This window comes from Dipodomys merriami, unplaced genomic scaffold, assembly GCF_024711535.1.
Source record: "Dipodomys merriami isolate MVZ:Mamm:240054 unplaced genomic scaffold, mDipMer1.0.p SCAF_1343, whole genome shotgun sequence".
Classification (NCBI taxonomy): Eukaryota; Metazoa; Chordata; class Mammalia; order Rodentia; family Heteromyidae; genus Dipodomys; species Dipodomys merriami.
The window spans coordinates 48,179-71,463 of NW_027202653.1; the positions used below are offsets into that span (position 1 = coordinate 48,179).

The 23,285-nt window shown below is 40.8% G+C and overlaps 1 pseudogene; it reads left to right on the top strand.

Annotated features, from left to right (window-relative positions):
• Nucleotides 1-234: 234 nt before the first annotated feature.
• Nucleotides 235-15,279, top strand: LOC138825123 (chromodomain Y-like protein; annotated as a pseudogene).
• The last annotated feature ends 8,006 nt before the right edge of the window (nucleotides 15,280-23,285 follow it).

Here is a 23,285-nt window from a genome sequence, read left to right on the forward strand (position 1 = left end):
GCTACACATATCCTAGACCAAAAAAGTAGGGGGTAGATACTCTGTCAGACATAGATTGAAACTGAAAGGTATCTTTAAAGTAGACTTTGACAAGGTTCTGGTATTGACAGTCTTGTGTTGATATGTGCTGTGATTGCAACCAGCTTCTGGTCTAATTCTGAGATGACAGTGGGAGAGAAATGGTGATAGGACATCATGGACCACTATGGTTTCAAACCCTTCACAGGTACATCTCCATTCATGGATGTGCTATCAGCCAACATACAGATGTCTGTTAAAGGGGTGATGGCTGGGAAAAGGAAATTTATTGGCCACAGATGAGACCAGCCTTTGGACAAGTGGTTGCATTTCAGTGTGAGGCAAAGAGTGCCTACCTATACAGAGATATTTTTCAGGAAGCAAGATGATTCACTCACATCTTCTTATCCACAAAATAATCTGAGAATAACTCTGGAATCCCAGAGGTGAGAGTCATGTGCTTTGCGTTTCTACACGACTGCTTTGCTTCATGGCTCTTTATGCTCTTCTGAAACCTCCTTCTGAGCTGGCCCACAATGTGCCCAGGAGGCAGGAATCAAAGGGGACTTGGAAGCTTGGCTGCTAATCACTCTGGTCACACTGACTTGGGGCTGTAGGCATGTGCTGGGCATCTGCTCTATTCTAATGGTATGGGCTCCAGTGGGAGCTTTGGTTCTTACCAGGAGAAGGTAACAGTGCCTCTGTTTTTGAGCCATCTCCCAGGTCAGGATGTCTTTATCTGCAAAGGCTTGAGCTTTGCCATATCTCTCATCATGACAGGTTTCTTTCTTTCTTTCTTTTTCTTTCTTTCTTTCTTTCTTTCTTTCTTTCTTTCTTTCTTTCTTTCTTTCTTTCTTTCTTTCTTTCTTTCTTTCTTTCTTTTTTCCTTCCTTCTTTCTTTTTCTTTATTTTGTTGGTCATGGGACTTGAACTCTAGGCCTAGGGGCTGTCTCTCTGTTCTTAAGCTCAAGTATAGCTCTCTATCACTTGAGCCACAGTGCCACTTCCAGTTTTCTGGTGGTTTCTTGGAGATAAGTGTCTCAAGGCCTATCCTTCCCAAGCTGGTTTTTTACTGGCATACTCAGATCTCTGCCTCCTGAGTAGCTAGGTTTATAGTCAAGGGCCACTGGCGCCCAGTTTGACAGGTTAATTATTTGCTAAACATAACAATGGCTGCATTCTGTCCTGGGAAAAGTTTCCCTATCATCCTACAACACTGATGGTCTTAGTGTTGTGGCAGAGCACACAGCAAGGGGGCTTTCTATGTATGCATATTGACTAATACCTGAAAAGGCAGCTTGCAAAGGCCAAGGAGATTGTTGTTGAAGAGATTGTTGTTCAAAAGCCCCTAGTGCTAGGAAGGCTCTGGAAATGCATACATCTCAACTTGCACTGGGCATTTCCAAATTTTAAGTTCTAGTGTTGTTTCTTTTCCTTTGTACACAGCTTGAGTAGGTTGTTCCAGACAAGGAAAGCTACCTACAGAAGGTCTGTGTGCTAGCTACACTCATACAGAACAAGCAGTTCAGGGCTTGATTTTTGGTACATTTTTAGACTGCAATCTCTTCACTGGTGAGGTTTTTTAATGTTTCCAAGATCATTTTAAATGATTTTTTGCCCTCTCACCATATCACATAGGTTTCTATCCTAAGCTAAATCAGCAACAACAATAACAAAAACAACAGACTGGACTCACTTGTAAAGTAGTTAAAAGTGCCACCTGCTGTTCAAACTGCAGAAATACCCATTTCTTGTAACCTTCAGAGAAACAAAGGCTTTCTTTTTATTATTATGATTATTATTGTGAAAATACCATACAGAGGGGTCTTTAAAATGCTTATAGTAGTCTGTACCCAAAGTGGTCCTTATCATTGGAACTTATGGTGACTTCCCGGTGATAAAAGAAGTCCTGAGTGCCCTGAAAACAGCCACTGCCAATGACAGCAGGTCTATCTCAGTGCACCCGGCAGCATCTTCTATTGTGGCCTGGACTTAATTTACTTCATAGACCATCTCACAGATGATAGAAAGAGAAAAGGCACCAAGATGGCAGATGCAATCAGGTTTGCAGAGCCAATGTGTTTGCATCGGGGTTGGGGTTAGTTTTCCAAGTACTAGAACTGAAGATCACAGCCCTGCATAGGCTTCAATGTCAGTCATTTAAGTCAGTTGACTCAATTAACTCATCTGCTCTATGAGTCTGACATTAATGACTGCTTATCAGAGGCCAACAACTGAAACCCAGCAAGTGCTCGGCATGTTGGCTAAGAGTGCTGTATAGATAATGTACAGCTGCATGGTACTTGTGCTGTACACTTCTCCTATGCTTCCCCGAATTCTAAATATTTCTAGTAGAGAGGAAAAAAGCTGAATCAGCTAATGAACACATCTTACATCTGTTGGGTTGTTTTAATAGTACTATGGTCTGATTGGACTCAAAGCCTCATACATGCTAGGCATGCATTCTACCACACCTCCTGCCCCCATCTTGCTTTAAGTATTTTAAGTAATTTTTGGGCTTTGCTCTTCCCTCACATACACCTCCCATAGAGCTGGGATTTCAGGAATGAACCACCTAGCCAGAATAATTTGTTGAGATAAGGTCTGCTTGCTAAAACTTTGCCTAGACTAGCCTTGGATCTCAGTCCCCCCCATCTCTGTTATTCCCCAAAATAACATACCTATGGTTTGAAATATTATAATCCCATTATTATTCTGAGTTCTCAGATGTGGTGCTAGAAGGCATTGCCTTCTTACTTGACTTGAAATTATAAACCTTCATCAGTGGACATAATTCTGCTCTAGACTATCAGAACCTCATATCAAAGTGTAGACACTGCTCATTGTTAAATCATAGTTCAGGATATGTTGCATGTCTTTAAGCCTCACTTTTTACACACACACACACACACACACACACACACACACATATGCACACACATACACACAAACACACACACATACCATTGTCTTCAGTGGTGACTTTGTACATCTTCTGTGAGACCACCTGAGTCCTCTCTTATGTATCTTAGAGCTTTTCTTACCAATCTTGCTGCTCTCCAGTCTTCTCCCTCCTCAGGTGTCCAGTCTCTGCCCTTGACAGTGGCTGAGGCTTGTAGTACTGGGATTAGAGAAAGAGAAAAGATAGATACAGATATTTAAGTAGAAACCTCATCTCATGCACTTTTAGGTGATTTTAGATGATTGTTTTCATCAGATCCTCACTCCTATTACTTCTCCCAGCCTCCCTATGCCATGTCCTTCTCCTAGATCCCACAGAAGGCTCAGCTGATATTATAGGAAACTGAAACATTGTGCTTCTGTGAAACCTGCATTGCTGCTGCTTTGAGTAAACGTATTTTTATCAGCGATAATTTTGCTTAATGGAATATGGGAGAATCAGAAAAAACTACTTATTTAAAGCAGTTTCACTTAACCTTTCTCTTACTCAGTTTATTTAAATTAACTTTATATGCCTATGAGGGACATTACACAAAACAATCTTTCTATGTATTGTATTTTTGCTTGTTTCTGTGGTATCATGACTCAAATTCCTTAAACTTTTTGAGGCAAAGATCTTCATTGTGGCAAATATTCAGAATGGAAGGAAAGGGAAGTGATAATGGAGATCAATTAACATCTTACATCATCCACTGTCCAGGGCTGCTATTTCCACTATTGGAATTGATGATACCCAGTTTGCAGATTCATTGTCATGAAATGGCCCTTACATCATTGATAAAACTGAGTATCTTGGGTTCCCTTTATAGCATTGGACTTTTGATGTCTGCATACTATGTGTCTGAAGGACCCAAGAGCAAGCTTATCTCCACAGAAGTGAGGTCTCCTCTCATGATAGAGTGAGATAATGTGCGGACTTTCCAAAGGAAGAGGCTATTACTCAGCACTCCTATATTACAGGATTTGGAGAGAGAACAAAACAAACCCGTAAACTGGCCCTAGAACTTGACCTCTTCCTACTCATTCCTTTCTTCAGATAATAAAGCTGAGTAAGCTGAGGAAGGAAGCACACTACCTCCTAATTCAAATTTTGTTGCCTGGTTTCCCCAGACAATTCCTACACCCTTCCATGAGGGTTTGACCTAATATCTGATCTTGTCAAGTGTCTTCTCAGAAGGAATTCTATTGAATAATAATATCTTCAAAAACTAACTTTGTGGAAAATCTTTCCTTCCCTTCCATATCTAAGACAGCCTTTAACTCAGTTCACAGATAATCCAGTGGGAACAAACACAAATTGAGTATGCTGCATTGTACACCTATTAATGTTTATGGGCTTTAATATTAAGTTTTAAAAGATAAGTATAAAAACCAGGAGCCTGCTGGTTCATGCCTGTAATCCTAGCTACTCAGGGGGCTGAAATCTGAGGATTGCAGTTTGAAGCCAGCTGAGACAAGAAAGTCCATGAGACTCTTATCTCCAATAAACTACTAAGAAAAAGCTGGAAGTGGTGTTGGGATTTAGTTGGTAGAACACTAGCCTTGAGCACAAAGAGGCTCAGAGACAGTGCACAGGCCCTATGTCAAGTCCAATGGCTAGCAAACACAACCGCATGTATACTTAACAAAACTGTACACATTTCCTCTTTAGGTCCATCATGATCTCCTACCACTAGCCACACTGCCGCTGGATTTTTGTAGTTCATGATCATACAGCTTTGTGGACTGGAGAGGTCTCTCCTGACAGGTCATTTCTACAAAGATTTGGTGGGTGGCTGTGTTTTAACAAACTGAGTTTCTGTTCAACTCATGTTTACAAATGAGTTTACACATCATCATTGCACCCTTCCTCTGAGCAGGGCTGCTGATGAATTTAGCATGGACCTCTGAAATAGAGACATAATTTCATTTGACATTATTATCATTCCAGGCAAAAATTGAAATTCCAGTTATAAAACAATGTATCAATCCTATTGAAATCCTGGTATTGATTTTCCTCAAAGACTTTGAAACCAGAATTTTTTTAAATCTTGAAAATGTAGTACAGAGGGGTTACAATTACACGAGCAAGGTAATGAGTACATTTCTTTTTTTGGGGGGTGGGGAGTCCGGTCATGGGCCTGAACTCTGGGCCTGGTCGCTGTCCCTCAGCTCTTCACCTCAAGGCTAGCGCTCAACCACTTGAGCCACAGCACCACTTCCAGCTTTTTATTTCTGCTTCTGTGGTGCTGAGGAATCAAACCCAGGGCCTCATGCATGCAAGGCAATCTCTGTACCACTGAGCCACCTTCCCAGCCCAAATGAGTACATTTCTTATCAAGCATTGTTCCCTCCTCCTTTGTTTCCCCTTACCATCCCTTCCCATCTCCCTCCCCATACCATGCCAGAGTTGAAAATTCATTTTTGACATAACGTCTTGTACATCTCATTGTTGCAATGGGTCCACCTGTATCCCTGTTTAAACAATTTGTTTTTTCCCTTCCCCTCCACAAATTATAGCAACATCAAATACAGTGAAAACAGGGATTATACTGAGGAGGAGGGACATAAAAAACCACAAAACAATCATCTTATAAATATGTTTAAAACAATAGCAAGAAAGAAAAAATATGAGTCCTTATCTTGGGATTCATTTCACCTAACATCAACTCCTCTGAACATTTCTGCTTGTCTCAGACATATACTAGTCATTGCAAATAAGGGAAACCATGGGACCTGTGTTTCTTTGGGCTTGAGATGAGAATTTTTTATGTATGTACAAATATATCATGGGAGAAGCATGGAATCATGGACAGTTTTTTTATTCTTATGTTTTCATGTACCACAGCTTTATTGTTAAACTCCATTGTGAGCTTTCGAATAATGCCTTGGGCCATCTCATTTAGAAACCTTAGATATTAGTGTGGCTTATTCTTTTAAAGGATCAATTCTTGCATAATGCAAAACATTACTTACCTTGGGGGCAATTGGCAAGGCTGAGATGAGGTAGGCCTCACCTAATGGACTACACCTCACACCAGTTGCTGGAATCTGCATCTGCAAGCCCTGTTCTCCTGTGTTCCTTACAAACCTCCCAACCTCCCTCCTTACAATATAATCTAGCTGGAAGCAGTGACTCACATCTGTAATTCTAGCTACTCAAAAGTCTGAGATACATCCAGAGGATTTGTGTTAATACCAGATCAATTAGAAAAGTCTGTTAAAATTGAGCCTCCAATGATTAGTACAAACAGGACTGAAAGTGTGATTCAAGTATTCAAGTGCCAGCCAACTAAGCAGAAGACCCTGAATTCAACTGTAGGACTTGCACAGGGGTGGGGGGGGGGAAGGGAGGGGGAGGGGAGATGCAGCACTATATTCCATCTTGATAGTATTCAGAGGATGAGGAACTAGTAGGAAGTGCCTCAATAGCTGTTGTCAGTCAAGCTCTGGCTTAGAACTCTGTATATGAAAAGTTTTAGTTATTCTTCAAAGGTCAGGCTCAAACTACCTATAAAGAGTCACTTTATATGTATGTAGGTATAAGTTTATGCTTTGATCTACTCTGTGAAATCAGAACAAGAGACTACCTCTGAAAACAGAATCAGCTGTATGGTGGGGAGGAAGAAGCAGATTCCCTATATAGTATAGCATCAACCTCCCTGGAACTACAAAGCCTATAAAACAAACTCCAGCACAGCATTGGTTGTGTTTTATGGCAAGTTCTTGTTCCCTGCAAAGGCCTCCCTCTCCCATGTCTGCTTTGCTCTCAAATTTCCTGTGGCAGTAGCATCCAACAACACATAATGGGATACAGGCATTGAGATGCTTGCTGATCTTTATTTCCAACCTTATGTCTTAAATTAGCTTATCTCCATGTCCATAAGTTAATTTAGTCCAGTTTATAAGACCTTAGAAAATACGTGTTTCCAATTCAATGTGTAAAGTCTCCTTGCAGGGGCAGGTTATATCGCTTAGTCAATAACCCTTCAGTCAGTACCAGACAATCTTAGTGCCAAGTTCACTCTGAATTTTCCCTTTTCTTGGATACAAGAACTCCCTAAAGTCAGTATGATCCTTGGGTCTTCAAAGAGAAAAAGTTGGAAATGCTATATGCAATAGTCAGAGTGGCCAAGAGCCACTGTAAATATGAAAGCCCTTCTGGCTATGTCACCTACAACTGGTGGTAGCAGCGACACCTGTGTAATATCCAGGCTGTAGGTAAGCCTTTACAACCTGCAGCAGGTAGATCCACAATCTACCTTTTCTGGGAGGAGGCTTTTTAAGAAATCTTAATTTTTATGATTTGCATAGTTTCTGCTTGGCAACTTCCAATCTAGAATAGATTTTTGTCATCTGCTCACATATGCAATGTTTTTACTTGTTCCCTGTGTACTTTTTTAACTTTAGAAACTTAGTGAATACTTTCATCCAGTTTAAGAAGCCTAATTTTGTAGCAGTAAAAGGCCCAGCCATTGGACTAGGAGCATCCACATGGCCTCTTTGTGATGTGGTTTGGACCAAGGAAAAGGCTTGGTTCCAAACACCTTGTACCCCCGTAGGACAGAATCCAGATGGCTGCTCTACTGATATCTTTCCCAAGGATATGAGAGGCACATCTGTGAACACCTTGGTTAAAAACTTATTTTAGACAATGTCCTAAGAACCTGTGCTTTGGGTGTTGTTTCACTCAGGGTATCTTGTGTGTTCTCTGGGGACATTTCATCAAACCCACTTGGTTCATGTAGTGCTGTAGTACTTCCAAGGAGAAGGCCTTTCCTCCCATGAGGAGCCTCCAGATTTACCTAAATCACACTGATACCCAGTTTTCAATCAAGAATTTTCTTTTACTTCACTTTAAAAGCTGCCCTTTTAAAGTGGCAGTGGGAGGCCATGCACTAGTGGCTCACACACTAGCCTTTTGGGAGGCTGATACCAGAATTGAAGTTTGAAGCCATTGTAGGCAGAGAAACCCAAGAGATTCTTATTTCAATTAGCCTGGAAAAAGCCACTAGGGATCAGTGGCTGGAATGGTAGAGTGCCAGCTTTGAACAAAAAAGAGCTAGGTTAAGAGCCATAGGCCCTGAGTTCAAGTCCTATTATACACAATATCCCCCGCACCCGTACCCACACACCTTCCCCAACAAACACACAAAAGCAATTAGGGAGCAAACTTGCACAAATACAAGAAGCAGGGAGAGGGGTTCAGTATAATTTTGTGGTTCATTTTTTCACTATTTAAATTGGTCCATTCATGATGAGAGATTGTGTTTGTGTTTTCTCAATTACATATACCTTGTTCCTTAGTTCTAGAGACAGACTGAGAGTGTTGGCAGAGAGGAGAATCCACAAAGATTGAATTCTGTTGAAGAGAGGGACTGGATGTCAGATTGGATAGGGGACAAGTGCAACTCCTCCAGCTCCACCACTGAGTGTCCCATAGTTTGACCTGGCCAATTGGCATGATGCTGTCTTTGTACCCATCAGTGCAGGAAGACAATTGTGTCATGGAAAATGACTGTAGCTGAGGGAGTTGCGGAAGGAACTGACAGCCCACAGCTGAAGTAACAGGATCTCCCTTTGGGGTTCACAGCTAAGTTTACTTCCTCATGTAGAAATATCCAGTATCCAAGGGTATCACTTCCTTGGGGAGCCTACAATGAGGGGAGATAGTACAATTTCAGGCAATCTTGGGAGCAATTAGAGTACAATGAAGAAGAAAATGTGTGTCTCCTCTCTGAAATTCCAGAGGGTAAGAGTAACTGAGGAGAGGAAGCTGTCAGTCACTGCTGAGTTGGTAGGGTTGAGAAGGAAGGCACATTGGAGCTGGGAGTCACATGTGTAATCCTAACTATTTAAGATGCTGAGATTTGGATGATCATTATTCAGGACCAGCGCAAGCCAAAAACTGGGTGACATCTCCTCTTAAGCTATCAATTAATATCAACTTCACTACAACAGGAAGCTTAAAATAGGTGAGTCCAGGCCCAGGCATGTACCTGGATAGGAAGCAAGACCATAACTAAAAAATGACCAGCACAAAATAGGAATATAGCTCACCTACCTAGCAAGTACAATACTCTGAGTTCTAACACGAGTACCATGAACAAGGTTAAGCATGGTGACCTCGGTGCCCCAGTGTGATTCACTGAGATGGCTGCAGCATCTGTTGCTCTGTAGGCTCCTGCCAAAGAGGAACAGTCCATCGACATCCCTCAATCTATGCTTACCAAGACAGCAAATGCTGAGCAGAACCCCTCACAATGGCCAAGGATGGAGGTTTAGTTGGAACTTTGGCCCCTCAAAGGAGAGGAGAGCAACGATCTGCAGGACCAGATGGACTCCTGAGTGAGAGAAGGGCAGAAGGAGGCAATGTTGAGGTTGGTACGGGGTTTGTGTTTAATGACTACTATGGCTTCAGTGGAAATGTTCTGACTTTGATTAACATGTTTTATGACATGTGAATCAAGGGAGAGCTAGGGCAGTGAGGGAAACACACTTGTGTAAATTTTCCATAGGTTGAAACTTACTCTAAAGTCTAAGTTGTTTTTGAAAACTGAAATGTGGAGAAGTTGATAAAAGAGCACAGCTGCCCAGTACTGGCACTGTTCTCTGTAGATTTACCTGCCCTATCCATCCCTCTACTGGTGGGTACTTGTCCTCAGGGTGCCTCATACCCCATCCCAGTGTGCTGCTCAATCCAGAACAGCTGCTGTTGGGCAGGGAGGATCAGGAAGCCCTGATGCACTCATGTGCCAACAGTGCCTCCTTCCCTTGGAGGCACAACACAATCCAGAGCTCTGCAGCACCCTATCATTGCTATGAATTGGAGTCTCCAACATTTGGGCTTTGCCTGCATTATTCCCCCACACCTCCAGACCAGCCTTTTGGGGACTTCTGAGACCTGGAGGATAAGAAAGGGAGGCCTGGAGGCAGCATCTCTTCCCATTGGAGCACTGAGTTTGCCACAAGGACCTAACAGGCTGAGAATCTTGGGAATGAAAAATGCAGGGTGGCTAAACTTTGATACTCTCTGCTAACATGTCAGGCATTTACTGACATTTATATTCTAGCCCTCTGTGTCCACCAAACCATGGCCATTTGGGGTGTGTGTGTATGTCTGATAAGTCAGAAAGTGATTGCTAGCAAACAAGAATGACCAGTGCTAATGGGTTCATATGGTTGACTGTACTGGCCCTTTATGAGAGATCTCTGGTAGATCTGAATGTGATGTTGCAGTTGACAATTCTTTCCATCAACCCATCCCTCTATTTATCATTCAATTCACATCCTATTCCCTACTTTTCCAGCTCTCTGACCAGCAGTCCAGGTTAACACTCAGTACTGTTCAGCCCCAATACTTTGACATCAAGTAGATGACCAGTGCAGTCCCATTTGGGGTTATTTTCCTCTTCTTGTCACTATAGGATGATACTGTAAGGAAGTGGCCAGTCCCCTCCTTGGCTTGCATACCCACACTGTCTGACCACAACAAATCAATTTCTATAAGCTCATAAGTTCTTAGTAAGTATGAAGGTGTCTTCTCAGAAATTGCATGCCACGTTTTAGGCTCCTGTCTTTCTTCACCTGTAGCCTAGCATACCTTCCTTGGGCAGAATACTGAGTTTTTCTGAAACTTTGCCAGCAATTTGAGAAGAGTAAGGGTTGGACTCAGGTCTCAGCCTCCTACTTTCCTGATATCCAGGAGTCCCACACGTACAAGAGAGTATTCTGCCCTCACCTGGGATGTCCATGTTTAGCACATGATGGTATCGCATCAGGTCCCATAGTGGTCCACCTGGCATTGAAATGCTTTTTTGTCCATTTTACTATGCTGTGTCCACGTATCCCTACCTGATTAAGGGTAGATCTTTAAGCTCATTGTGAGTTATTACTGAAGAAGCTGACTTGCTAGCAATTAAATGCTAATTCTACCACTAAAGAATCCTTATTTCCAGGAAAATGTTAAGATCATTGTAAACAATAATCTGGGGGAATGTGTGGAGGTGCAATGGTATGGGAGGATGAGGGTCAACTAGAGGAAAGACTAAGTAAATATGGATAGGTAAACACCATCTAACCAAATGGCATTTTGGAAGTGGAATCTTTGTAATGAATGTTGACAGTGGTAGAATTCTTGATGGTTCATTGTGTTTGGAAAGATAAAAATTAGTTTGAAGTCTCTGCAACATAAGCACGTGCAACTTAATATTATCAGTGTACACAACAAGTGCATGAGTACGTGAAGTTGTACACATACACACACATACACAAAGTTGGAATTGAAGAGATGTTATTAGTACAGACCTGGGACTAAAGGACCTGTGCTACAAGCAGCACAAGGTGACCTATACTATGACAGCTCTTGCTCATATTGTATGCTCACCGTAAGCCATACTTCCAGCCCTTCTTTTGCGATTATTTTGAAGGTGGGATCTCAAGACTTTTCTGCTTAGACTGGTCTCAGAGCCACCATCCTCCAGATTTAAGCCTACCTATTAGCTAAGATCACAGATATGAGCCACCAATCCTGGCCCACTGCTTGTGTGTTTAAGTGGAAAATGGTTAACAGGGGGCTGGGAAGGTGGTTCAGTGGTAGAGTGCTTGCCTTGCATGCATGAGGCCCTGGGTTCGATTCCCCAGCACCACATAAGCAAAAAGAAAAAAAGCCAGAAGTGGTGCTGTGGCTCAAATGGTAGAGCACTAGCCTTGAGCTGAAGAGCTGAGGGACAGCGCCCAGGCCCAGAGTTCAGGCCGTACAACCGGACCAAAAAAAAAAAAGAAAGAAAGAAAAGAAAAGAAAAGAAAATGGTTAACAGCCTTGAATCAGTCATGTCATTCACACTCTTGGCAAAATTCAGGAACTCCTTTTATTGTCTTGCACATCCAGTCATTTGGAAAAGTGAAAAGCACAAGTCAGGAAAGACTCCCTAGTAACAAACAGATGTGTATGGAGCTAGCTGGGAAGATGGACCACCATGACAGTGTGCTGGCTAGAGACAGATGGCTCCAGTTAGACCAGATGGAGAGAACCAGATAAGGGCATGAATAGAATGTAATGGAAGAGAACGATGTTAGAGCTATTGGCTGACTTTCAAAGGGCAGAAAACAAAAAGAAGTAATGAGACTAGGCATGGTGGTACATGCCTATGATCTGCATACAAAGGTAGCTTAGCCCAAAGTCCTACTTAGATTAGACCCTATCTCAAAAAAGAGAAGTTACTGAGAGAACAGAGTGGAACCACTATCACTGAGTTATCTGGACCTGAACATATTGGCATATACTATTGAGAATATACTTCTATTGGCTAGCAGGACTAGGCTGTGGCTTCCCTACTATATGTTGAGAAAGAAAATGATGCTCTAAGATGGGAAAATTCAGTGGTCCTAGGGCCCTTCTCCTTTATCCACTCTCACTTGTCTGCCTTGAAGAACTGACTTAATATAAAGAACAAGGTTTAGTGAGATTTCTGATAAATGTTTACTTATAGTAGATCCTTTTCCCCCAAGGACAGGCTGCTTAGTCAACCTGTGTATTAGCAGAACATTCCACACTCTTCAGATGCTTATGATCTGTCCAAGACTGTGCTCAAATGCCAGCCTCACTTAGGGTGATGTTCAGAACCTTGCAAGGCTGTCTGCTGAGGAACAGGTCCCCTGCCACTGTGTTCATCCTTCTTGCCTCTCTTGAAGGGTGGTGAGTCAGCCATACCTGTGCCCTCCAGCATTAGTTCGTGTGCTATGTGCACTGCGTGGAAGTAAAAAAGCAGTGGAAACTGTAGTGTCCTGTGGGCAATTTTCATGAAGATTTCATCTCTTGAGAAGGGAGACTCTACCCACTGCTTGTTTACCTGAAGCCCAGAAGCTCTGGGTCTGGTTTTCAGCACTGCCAGGGAAACACAGAAGGAAGTCATCATTTCGACCCATTCTCCCCTCCTCACCCTGCATGAGCATCTGGGAGCCTGTTGTTGGAATGGTAAATCCAGACACTTTCCTCTGAAACCAAAATGAAAACCTGGGACAAAATTAAAGTCAGTGTAAAGTGAATAAGCATGTATTGATTTATACACTATTACATGTTGTAAAAACAAAAGAATGTTCACTTCCTTCATGCAGTCATTCGAAGTCATGTGTCAGACTCACTCAGCATGGCAATAATTTTGGGAACATCAAAGTCCTGGCTGCTTTGTCTCTTATAGTTATATCCACATGGTGAAATGTGATATCCAGCAGTAATAGCTCAGCCATTAGAACATGGGCTCTGTCTCAGGAACAAATCACTTTTTGTAACTCAGAGAGGAAAAGAAACCCCAGACAGCCATTCTATGCCTGGCTCACTTCCATAAGATTAACAATTACTTGGCCTTATTTATGGCTCATTTTCTTGCATATGAAGAGTTCACACATGGGAGCTGACTTTAGAGGACAGAGTGCAGATAAAGGAAGTTAAAACAATAACCTCAAACACAAAGTAGACCTTTTCTAGTTCACATTTTTGGAGTCCATATGATTCTGAATGAGGTTATGTCTTTCTCATAATAGCTCAACCCATCTGCCCATTGGATCATGACTCTACACAATTCATAATTAGTGTCTACTAGCACATGTGCCACAGGATCTGGGGTTTGTGAGTAACCATCCTCATTGTTGACATTGGGGGATGAGGCTCCCTCTGTCTGCTTGCATCATGTTTCACATCTCAACACTCTCCTTCCTTTCAGGCCAATGAAATGATGCTCAGTGGTTGGAAGCTGACCTCACAGGAGACTTGTGGCAAAGGCCTGGTCTCCCAGGTTTCTGGCCAGGGAAGTCATGGTTCTAGTCATGGAGCTTGCCTCCTGTAATACAGTTGCTCATGTAGTTGTTTCTTTTACATGTTAGTTTTTTAAAAAATAAAATATTGGGTTGGGAAGGTGGCCTAGTGGTAGAGTGCTTGCCTAGCATGCATGAAGCCCTGAGTTTGATTCTTCAGTAACCACATATCCAGAAAAAGCTGGAAGTGTTGCAGTGGCTCAAGTGTTAGTATGCTAGATTTAAGCAAAAAATGCTTAGGGACAGTGCACAGGCACTGAGTTCAGGCCCCAGGAATTGCAAAAGTGAACAAATTGTCGATCAGCTTTTACCACTTCAGGCCATAAAAAAGGGTAACAAGGCTCAGGACTGTTGCTACAAGAGTTTATGTCTTCCCACAAACAGAGGGATAAGGCTCCTGTCTCTCACTTTCCAGTACCCAGAAAACCCTAAAATGGTGAATGGATCAATAAAATGTGGTATACATGTATGAGGTTACATATATATATATATATATATATATATATATATATATGTATGAGGTTACATTCATACATACATATATATATGTATGTATGAGGTTACATACATGTATACCACATTTTATATCTATATATGTATATATAGATATAAATATATATACATATATGTGTGTATATGTACATATATACATATATATAAATGTATGTATGAACACACACACACACACACACACACACACACACACACACAAACAAACAGAGAGAAATCCCACTCATCTGTCAGAGAGCATGATAGACTACCATTTGTAATAATGTGGAAAGACTGGGAAAGAATTATATTATGGGAAGTAATCCAGACCCAGAGAACACAAGCTGCATGGTTTCCCTTATTTGTGGCTGCTAGAATGTTCCAATAAACCCAAAAGCAAATACATTCAGTTGTATGCTAATAGTTACAGATGAATTAACTGAAGTATAGTAGACTCTATGAAGAGCAGAAATAGTGTGGTATTTTTTCCTCTAAATAAATGTTTAATGGTCTGCCAAGAAAACAAAAACTCTCAAAGTTTGTCTGGCAATCCATTCACTTGTTAATAACTTAGTAATTAAGGATGCTCTCACCAGAGTGGGCAAGAGTAAACGTAGTAGTCACACACATTTTAGTGACTAAAATTCCAAAGCTTACTGACATCACAAATAAATGTATCATGTTTAAAATTTTAATCTATTTCTATTTCCTGACTTGCCACACCAAGAATTATTGTCTTACAAGGGAATATGAAAATAAAAACATCCATTTGTGGAAATGAACATGAGATTAGTTGTTCTTTCTTAGAAGTTTGTCTCAATGAAAACAAAGAATTAAACTTAAATGCTGAGGAAAATAAATGTTATTACTTCATTATACCATAAAAGAATGTAAACTGTGAGCAAGGTAAATATGACAGGCAAAAATAAGGCAAATAATAGAGTTTCAGTGAAGTAAATTTCTTTTTTCTCATTGCTATCTAAAACTCTCCATCTCTGTGTTCTTCTAGTACACAGCTGAGAATCTTGCAGACCTCTTAAGGACCAGAGCAGAATGGACAATCTCCACACAGGCCAGATGAACACAGTGAGTTGACAAGTACCCAAGGAGTGGGTGTTTCAATATGGGAAACTGTTGGAATAATTATTGTTTCCTCATAATCCAGACAAATGTTCACGCCAAGGTCCAAAAATGTCGAAGTCAGGCTTATAAAGGCCACAGGTGAAAAATAAATAATCTAACATGAAAGTTAAATGTTTCAAACAGGAATGTGGTAATGCATGACTGTAATCCTAGAACTCCGGAATGTGAGGCAGGAGGATCTTCACTTTTAGTCCAGCTAGGCAATAAAGTCAGGTCCTGCCTTAGGAAGCTCAGGTTTCCTACTATCACTTGCCAAAGAATAACTACTTGCACTAGAAGCACCATCTGAAATTTCCATGGCACCCTCTCCATCTTCACATTCATTGCCTTTACTGGTTTCTTCTCTGTCACTGTCCATTTTCTAGTCAATCAACTGCAGTTCATCTCCCTTGGCCCTATCTTCTTTCTGTACACAAATTGTTCCTGCCAATAGTGCCAATCCCATTGTTTCTCTGTATTTTAAACAGTGTCCTATCTTCATCTGATTGATCATTTTCACTGGATCTCCATGGTATACTTGTGAGCTCAATTACTAGATGTGGTTGTTTCTTTGGTCTTGGAGATAATTCAATATTTCAATAATTCAATATTTCAGATGTCCTGAAATCCCTCTCCAAACTTGAGCCATGCTTCAGAGAGGGAAGCATCAGCTGTGCCCACTCTCCTAAGACTTGTTCTTCTGACCTGTGGTGGACTCTTTTGGAAAGGATGGGTACTCTATGTCCCACTTCCCTTTCCACTTGGATCTGCTGGTGCCATCACCAGAGACATAGTATCAGCCTATGATAATAGACTTGTTTTGAGAGAATAAGACAAAAACCAATAAAGGAATCACAATGAAAGTATATGGTGTTCAGTGTGAAAATAGAAAATTCATAGTGAAGCAAAACTTATGCAGGTCAAACCTCCATTTTCAGAGGCCATGAAGGTCAAGCCATCATACTAGTTCTTCATGTCTGTGTGTAACATATATCCTCATGCTCTTCTGTGGTCATGTAGATCATACTGACCACCAGGAGTCACTGGAAGTACAGGACACATTGGTGCAGGGGTGGAGGGGTTCTCCTGGAGGCCTTTTTTGGCACTGACAGGCCAGCGATGAGGGCAAGAAGGAGGCAGCAGTAGTTGCAGGGATTACTGCCAATTATTAGATATTAAATTATGTCTCCATTTAATGATGTGTCCCAGTTGAACAATTAATAAAGCATTAATTAATAATTACTCAATATCCCATTATTGTTTATCATATATGTACATATACACATATATATTTACATATTTTATAGAATGAGACAGATGTCTTATATAATTAAATTATGCATCATGTGTCACTACCTATTATTCGATATTTAATTATGTCTCCATGTAATTTTTATTCTGGTAATGCTTAATAAAATATTAATAAAACTTAATACACTTCCTATAATTGTTGCATCTAATTTAATCTAGAATGATTCACTAATTCAACCCTTTATCATTTATTGTAGTGACAATTATTCCACCTATGACATTTATTACATTTATGACATCCTATTACATAGCATATAGATTTGCATCCAAATTATACATCCTACCTGACACTGAGCACTTTCAAAGAAAAAGAAAACATGTCATGCTTAGCTTCTCACTCCAAGATTATACTTTTGGCAGTGCTGGGATCTAAATTCAGGGCCTAGAAGTTCATGAATGGGTGATAGTAAGCACAGCAGCCAATTCAGCTCCTAGCCAGTTTCCAGGCCCTGAAATAGAGCCCCATCTGTTGACTCAATATTGTGCTTAGTGTAGCTATTCATTAAATTTTTTGTTTCATTCATCTATTTGCCATTTATTTTATTGACTGTTATTACACATGGAATATTTATTACATTTATTACAGAGGATATAGATTTGCCTATGTATGAAACTTCACATCTGACATCCAGGACTTTCACAGAAAAGGAAAACATGTGTCACCATGGGCTTCTTACTCCACGATTCAATTTTTGTGAGTGCTGGCATCTGAACTCACAGCCTACAAGGCCCAATTCATGAATGGGTGAGTGTCAGCATGCCAGCCTGGTGCATATTGAGCCCACAAGTAGTTTCCATCACCTGAGATCGAGCCCCAGGGTTTGAAAAATAAGAACAGATTAACATGTAGATGGTAGTGCACAAATAAATATAGATCTTTATAGAGTGCCAGAGATGTCTATACAATATTCAGTTATATATGCTACATTCCTACCAATTCTTGGGTACTTATTATGCCTCCATGTAATTAATATTGTTTTCATCCTTATTGAATTATTAATTAAATCAACCACTGTCCCAAAATAATTGCATCCATGTAATTAATAGTATTCTTTTAGTGTGCCAAAAATATTCATTAAACTCCATTGGCCTCCTAAAATCACTCTAACCTTGACATTCATAACCTTCCATCAGTATTCCTATGAATAGGAACGAGACTTTTAGGATCTCCCACCATTGGTAAGGGTCAGGACCGGGCTTCCCACCCAGGGCCTATGTTGCCATGTTGGCCTATGGCTTCCCTGATAGCCCGCCAGCCTTCAGCAATGCTAGGTTACCAACACTTTTCAACTGTGTCATTCAGACCCAGGAAGGTCACCTTGCAAAGAAAACAAATGTAAAACTTGCAGCCATATGCAAGTTGCCGAGTTTTTTTTTTCCTAGTGTTTTATTTTTTTCCTGTCAGCCTTTGGGGCCCAGGAACCCAGGTTTGGCTGTGGGTCCAGTGGCTGCACCCTAGCCTAGAGTGATTGAAGCTGAGGCAGAGTTGCTGCGACCTGAGTTCAAGCCCTGTGCTTGACAAAATAAAAATGCATACATATATACATACATACATACATACATACATACATACATATATGCATACATACATACATTAAAAATATCTAAAATATTTTTTGAGGCTCCTTGGCTTGGAATTCATGCCATTTTTTTCTGCCAGGCCTGGGATTTGAACTCAGGGTCTGGGTAAATCTGCAGCATTGTGGGGGAAGGGGGAGGTCATCATGCTGGAAGACAAGAAAATCAGGCCTGTCTCCTGAGCCTGAATTCAAGTCCTAGCACTCGTATACATTTTAAATACATGATTTATATTTACATACACATGTTTACTGCATATTGCAGTTAGTGTAGTTATTCATTTTATTTTGTTTTATTTATTATATATTTTAGTGAGTATGATTACACATATAATATTTTTTACATCCTATTACATCGGACATAAATTTGCCTGTGTATTAGACATCATTCCTGAGACCCCGGATTTTCACCAATTAGGAAAACAAGTGGGACAATTGGCTTCTTCCATCAGGATTAAGTTTTTGGCAGTTCTGTGGTTTGAACTCTGGGCCTAGAAGGCCCACTTTATGAATGGGTCAATATTAGCACACCAGTCTGATGCAAGTGAAGTTATCGGGCAACATTGAGGACCTGAGATCAAGCCCTAGGAGTGGCCACTATATAAACACATAGATGTGTAGATTTCAGTGTATGTGTGTATTTACGTATGTATATGCATCCATAAATGTATGCAGAGACAGATAGACATTTATGTAGATTCTAGTGTATAACTCTATATAAAGTGATGTCTATATTTTACTTTTATATATTCTACTACTACCAATTATTTGGTCTAAAATTATGCCTCCATTAATTAATCACAGTACAAGACTTAATAAATATTAAATTAATCAATGACCTGTATTTATTGCATACAAACTTATAGAATGACTAGCTAATCAGTAATTCAATTAGTACATTTCAAACATCCTATTAGTGTTCCTATACATGGAACAATTTTCCTAGGATCTTCAGCAGTGTGTAGGTGCAAGTCCCAGAATCCAACTCAGGGCCTAGGTGTGTGAGTTGAGCTTCACTAACAGCCCACCAGCCTTCAGCCATGCAAGGTCACGTTCAATTTTCAAGCCAAGTCATTGAGACCCAGGATGGTCACAGTGCAAAGGAAACAAGGTAAAACAGTTATGTAAAACCTCCTGGTTTTTTCCTCCTAAATTTGTGTTGGTTTGATTTTTTTTTACCAGTGCTGGGAGTTGAACTTGGGTCCTAGGATCCCTGGATCATCTGTGGGTGTAAAAGCTGCACCCCAGCCTAGAGTAATCATGGTTTAAGGCACAATAAAATGCTTCCTTGAGCAAAAAGAGCTCAGGGAAAATGTCTAGGTTCACAGTTCAAGCCTCAAGACCTGCAACACAAAAAAAGAGCCAGTAACTCCATGTGTCTGTGTATGAATGCATGTATTTCTATTGGTGAACATCCAGATTCTCTATGAAGAAAAGCACCCAGCTAGGAAATTTGCTTTGAATAGAATGATTTCATAGCACAGAGAGAGCTTTCAAAACAGTGCATGTGCCGGGGCTCCCCTCACTGTTCCCAGTGTAGCCTGAATGTTTCTGTGCACCCCAGGCTGCTGGAGGAAGTCTGCCTCATTGTTGGAACAGGCAGACAAAAAGCCTCACTCCTGTACAGCTTTGTAACAATTCATCTGGGGGCAATTGGTGAGGATGAATGTGGGTGGGCTCTGAAGTCCAGGAGAAAAAGGTCTCTTTGTACCCCAAGGTCTTTCTCTCCCCAGTGCTGTGTTTTGACAGGAAGCTTTCATTTGTGCCACCTCCCATGGCAGGCCTGGGTGATGTCTCTGAGCTCTTCAGCTCAAGCTCTACCACTTGAGCTACAGCACTCCTTCAGGCTTTCTGGTGGTTCACTGGAGATAACCATCTCAAGGAATTTCCTGCCCAGGCTGGTTTGGAATGTGTTCCTCAGCTCTCTGCCTCCTGAGTAGCTAGGATGACAGGCACGAGTCAGCAGTGCTGGCTTCCACTTAAAGTTGCTAAGTGGTGAGTAGGAGATAATAGTCTCATGGGACCTTTTGTGTCCAGGATAGTTTTGAACCCAGATCCTCAGATCTCAGCTTCCTGAGTAGGCAGGATGACAGACCCCAGCTACAGATACCTAGGGTCCTTGGCTCTACATGATAGGGCACTAGCCATGAGCCCAATAGGGAAGGGTCAGTGCCTAGACCCTGAGTTCAACATTCACAACCGAGAAAAATAATCCAGGAGAAAACTCATTAGAGTTCAATACATACATAATTTTGGCCCTGACATGGGGACATATTTGAGCCTCAACTTTCTCATGTGCACAATCATCTTACTTGTGGAGCTCTTACAAGGACCAGATGAAAGAATGCACCCCATGAAGGACTCAGCACAAAACACATCATGAAGGTCTCATCACATAGCTGTATCCCATAAGCTGTCATTAGAATTAGGGTGTTTTCATCAGTATCACCATTCTTTCAGAAACATGTCACAAACTGCACAAAGTTCACATCTAATGGTTTAAAGTGGTGGGGATTTTTGTGTGGGGGGGAGTTAGCCATGGGGATTGCACTCAAAGTTGGGGCTACTGTCCTAAGATCTTTAGCTCAAGGCTAGAGCTCTAACACTTTGAGCCACAGCTCAGAGTTTCTCAGACTTCCTGCCAGGGCTGGGTTTTAAACCCACCAGTGTCAGATCTCAGACCCCGGGTATCTTAGATGACAGGAGTGAATGAGCCAGTAGCATCTGGTTCCATGGAGCTGGGTTGCAGTGGTTTATCTCTGGCTAAGTCAGGTTAGATGGCAGCTCTCAACACCAGACTGCCAGCTTGCTCTGTGGTGAGGTATTTGCAGTCCTATCCTTATATCATTGTGCTCAGAACATTCTTTTCTTTGGTGCCAGTCTTGGGTCTTGAGTAAGTGTCTAGACACAGTCCCTAAGCTTTTATGCTCAAAGCTAGTGCTCAACTGCTTGAGCGACAGCACGACTTCTGAATTTTTCTGTGCATGTGGTAGTGAGGAATAGAAACCAGGGCTTTGTATGTACTAGGGAGCACTCTACCACTGAGCCCCAGGAGTGACAAGTGTATAAACAAATAAATGTGTAGATTGTAGATAGATAGATAGATAGATAGATAGATAGATAGATAGATAGATAGATAGATAGATGTATATGTATAAAACAAGAGTGATGCCTGTATATTATGAAATTGCATATATGATATTACTACTAACTATTGGCAACTGAATTATTCCTTCCTTTTTTAAGTATCATGATTGAATATATAATAAAGTAGTAATTGAAAATTAGTTAATGTAGTATAATTGTGTATAATCTTATAATATGAAAATCATACACTAACTTCTAATTTAATTGTTGCTTTTATAACATTCCATTTGTACGGATGTATCATCGGAATGTATTTCTTTGAACCTCCCACCATTCATTAGTGGCAGTCCTGGGATTTGACCTCCAGGCCTAGGTTGCCAGTTTTGGCTATGGCTTCCCTAATAGCCCGCCAAACATCAGCAATGCAAGGTCATGTGCACTTTCTGGGCCTTGTCATTTAGACCCAGGATGGTCACAACACAAAGGAAAAAAATTAGTAAAACCACCTCCTTGAACTTCTCAGTTTTATCCTTCTCCTTATTTTTTTTTTTTTTTTGCCAGCCTCAGATTTGAACTCGGGTCCTAGGATCCCAGGGTCAGCTGTGGCAGAGGTGCCAAGACCTAAGTGCTTGGCCAAAAAAATAAAATAAAATAAAATAAATAAATAAATAAATAAATAATAAGGCCCTGGCTTGGAATTTACACCATTTTTCTGGCAGGCCTGGGATTTTCACTCAGGGCCTGGGTAACTCTGTGGCATTGTCCTTGAAGATAAGAAATTCAAATCAGGTCCCAGGGCCTGAATTCAAGCCTCAGCACTGGAAAAAATAATATTCATATGTGAGATCTATTTACATACATGGGTTTACTGCGTATGACGTTTACTACCCTTATTTATTTAGTATTGTTACACATATAACACTTCATTTATTACATCATATCACCTAGATTATATTTGCATATGGATTATACATTATACTGAGACCCAGGACTTTGACACAAAAGGAAAAAAAATGTGTCAAAGTTGGCTTCTTACTCCACGAATAAATATTTGGCCATGCTGGGATTTTAACTCATGGCCTACAATGCCCAATCCATAAATGGGGTCACAGTCTTAGCACACCAGCCTCCAGAAAACAGAGCTGCCAGGAAATTCTGAAGACCTTTGATCAAGCCACAGTAGTGCCCAATATATACATTAATAGATATGTATATGTATATATGTGTGTGAGTATATGTATGTATATAGATATAGATATATACTGAGAGAGAGGGAATGTGATGATATTAAATTATATATATAATTATCGATTATTAGTTATTACATTATGCCACCATTTAATGAAGTATCATGGTTGAATACTTATATACACATTACTTAAAAATTAGTCAAAATCCTTCAATTAGGGGAATCATACCATGGTGCTAGAATGGAAGATATAAATCCAATAATATTTGTGTGGCATTCTAAAATAGAATCATGAATTAGCTGCAAATTTAATTATTACTTTTATAATATTTCATTAGCATTCACACGAATAAGAATGAGTTTGTCAGGATCTCCCTCCATTTGTGGGTGGCAATCCTAGCAATCGAACTCCAGGGTTGTTTACATCGTATGCAAACCATTGGAATGACACGGTGAAGATTTCAGATTATCATGGTTAAAAAAGAACAAGAAAAGAAAGCTAGGTGTCAGTGGCTTCTGCCTGTAATCCTAGCTCCTCAGGAGGCTGAGATGTAGAGAATGCCAACTTGAATTCAGCCAGGGCAGGAAAGTAGGCGACACTTATTTCTAAGAGATCACAGGGAAAAAAAAAACATGAGTGGGATCGTGACTCAAGTTGCAGAGTAACTGCCCTTGAGCAAAAGGAACTCAGGGACAGGGCCTAGGTTCATAGTTCAACCCCAGACCTGCCCCCTGTCCAA